This window comes from Hyla sarda, unplaced genomic scaffold (assembly GCF_029499605.1).
Source record: "Hyla sarda isolate aHylSar1 unplaced genomic scaffold, aHylSar1.hap1 scaffold_483, whole genome shotgun sequence".
Taxonomy (NCBI): Eukaryota; Metazoa; Chordata; class Amphibia; order Anura; family Hylidae; genus Hyla; species Hyla sarda.
The window spans coordinates 177,501-180,264 of NW_026610495.1; the positions used below are offsets into that span (position 1 = coordinate 177,501).

The following is a 2,764-nucleotide window of genomic DNA, read 5'->3' on the forward strand; positions in this document are numbered from 1 at the left end:
TTTTTTTCTTCTCTCCATGTTTTCCTTCTTTCCTCCTTTTTTCATATGCTGCTGCTGCTTCTTATTTTTCTTCTTTTTCAGACCCTATCATTGCACTATTGCTTATTCAATACCACCAGCAGATGGAGACACTATATTACAACATTAGTTGTGAGCAGCAGTTTGTACAAACAAATGCCTCATAGCTGATGTCCTATCCACCTAGGCACATAGGCACCACCTATTGTCTTTTGCCTGCAGTAGGGACCCACTGGACTAGCCAGCAAGCAGCTGCAGCAGCAAATAAACAGGTAATCTTTCTTTCCAACACTGAAACCTGGTGGTGCACTTAATATATGCTACCAGATAGGGGACATATCAGATATTAAACTGATATAAACAGACACCACATTTGATACCAGCCAAAAGGAAGGATGATAAGTGATAACTGTGAAAGGGGAGGAACCAACGCTGTCCCCTTCACATGCACCATCACTACTTGTAGGAAGGGAGGCTGGCTGGCAGCCTCCCATACACACTCTGGCTGGGTGGCAGTCACCCACCAGTACACACAGCAGACCCTAAACCCATATCATTATTGCTAAGCAGGAAGATGGGAGTCCATTTCACTCTGATGGACCATTTTTAAATGCAATCCATAACCTGGCTTTGGCAGGAACCCTTCTTACTCCTCCTACTTGCATTTGATACTGGGTTTAGGATCTGCATAGGAAACACACACACACACACACAAGCACACACTTACCTGTGTTGCCTGCTGACGCCTCCTTGGCTGTCCCAAAACGGTATAAAACCAACAGCCACGGGAAGCTGTAAGGATAGAGGACATACCTGCATCCTATTGGACTCACTTGTCTTGGTTAAATCCAACTTATTTGACAACCTATGGTGCTGCTACTTCTGCTCATGGCAGTGCTGCTTCTGACAAGGCTGTTCTTTGGTGGGCCTAGGCGACATCACAATCTCCATGGTTACATACACAACAAAGGTCAGATGTTGTTTACACCTGGCCATGCCAGTGGTATTGAGTAGCATATCCCAGTGCTAAGGGTCCTGGGTGCAACAATCTTTCAATGGGGAATAGCCGCACTGAGTTTGTCAAGTGCACCCATGTTTGCAACTCCAACAATACACACATATGTATGTATGTATGTGTGTATGTGTGTATGTGTGTATGTATGTCTATCTATCTATCTATCTATCTATCTATCTATCTATCCACCCATCTATCTCTATATATATTTATCTCTCTCTCTCTCTCTATATGTATATATATATATATATATATATATATATATATATAATTTTTTTTTCTTTTAAATATATATATATATATATATATATATATATATGTATATACATATAGAGAGAGAGAGAGATGGAAATACTTTTTTAAACATGTTTTCACCTCATTTTTACCTTCTTTTTTTCTTCTCTCCATGTTTTCCTTCTTTCCTATGCTGCTGCTTCTTATTTTTCTTCTTTTTCAGACCCTATCATTGCACTATTGCTTATTCAATACCACCAGCAGATGGAGACACTATATTACAACATTAGTTGTGAGCAGCAGTTTGTACAAACAAATGCCTCATAGCTGATGTCCTATCCACCTAGGCACATAGGCACTACCTATTGTCTATTGCCTGCAGTAGGGACCCACTGGACTAGACAGCAAGCAGCTGCAGCAAATAAACAGATAATCTTTCTTTCCAACACTGAAACCTGGTGGTGCATTTAATATATGCTATCAGATAGGGGACATATCAGATATTAAACTGATATAAACAGACACCACATTTGATACCAGCCAAAAGGAAGGATGAGAAGTGATAACTGTGAAAGGGGAGGAACCAACGCTGTCCCCTTCACATGCACCATCATTACTTGTAGGAAGGGAGGCTGGCTGGCAGCCTCCCATACACACTCTGGCTGGGTGGCAGTCACCCACCAGTACACACAGCAGACCCTAAACCCATATCATTATTGCTAAGCAGGAAGATGGGAGTCCATTTCACTCTGATGGACCATTTTTAAATGCAATCCATAACCTGGCTTTGGCAGGAACCCTTCTTACTCCTCCTACTTGCATTTGATACTGGGTTTAGGATGTGCATAGGAAACACACACACACACACACACACACACACACACACATACAAGCACACACTTACCTGTGTTGCCTGCTGACGCCTCCTTGGCTGTCCCCAAACGGTATAAAACCAACAGCCACGGGAAGCTGTAAGGATAGAGGACATACCTGCATCCTATTGGACTCACTTGTCTTGGTTAAATCCAACTTATTTGACAACCTATGGTGCTGCTACTTCTGCTCATGGCAGTGCTGCTTCTGACAAGGCTGTTCTTTGGTGGGCCTAGGCGACATCACAATCTCCATGGTTACATACACAACAAAGGTCAGATGTTGTTTACACCTGGCCATGCCAGTGGTATTGAGTAGCATATCCCAGTGCTAAGGGTCCTGGGTGCAACAATCTTTCAATGGGGAATAGCCGCACTGAGTTTGTCAAGTGCACCCATGTTTGCAACTCCAACAATACACACATATGTATGTATGTATGTATGTGTGTATGTGTGTATGTATGTCTATCTATCTATCTATCCACCCATCTATCTCTATATATATTTATCTCTCTCTCTCTTTCTCTATATGTATATATATATATATAATTTTTTTTCTTTTAAATATATATATATATATGTATATACATATAGAGAGAGAGAGAGATGGAAATACTTTTTTAAA

The 2,764-nt window shown here is 41.2% G+C and overlaps 1 pseudogene; it reads right to left on the reverse strand.

The window, feature by feature from the left end:
• Window positions 1-317: 317 nt before the first annotated feature.
• On the reverse strand, window positions 318-425 carry LOC130336622 (U2 spliceosomal RNA; annotated as a pseudogene).
• Between the last annotated feature and the right edge of the window lie 2,339 nt (window positions 426-2,764).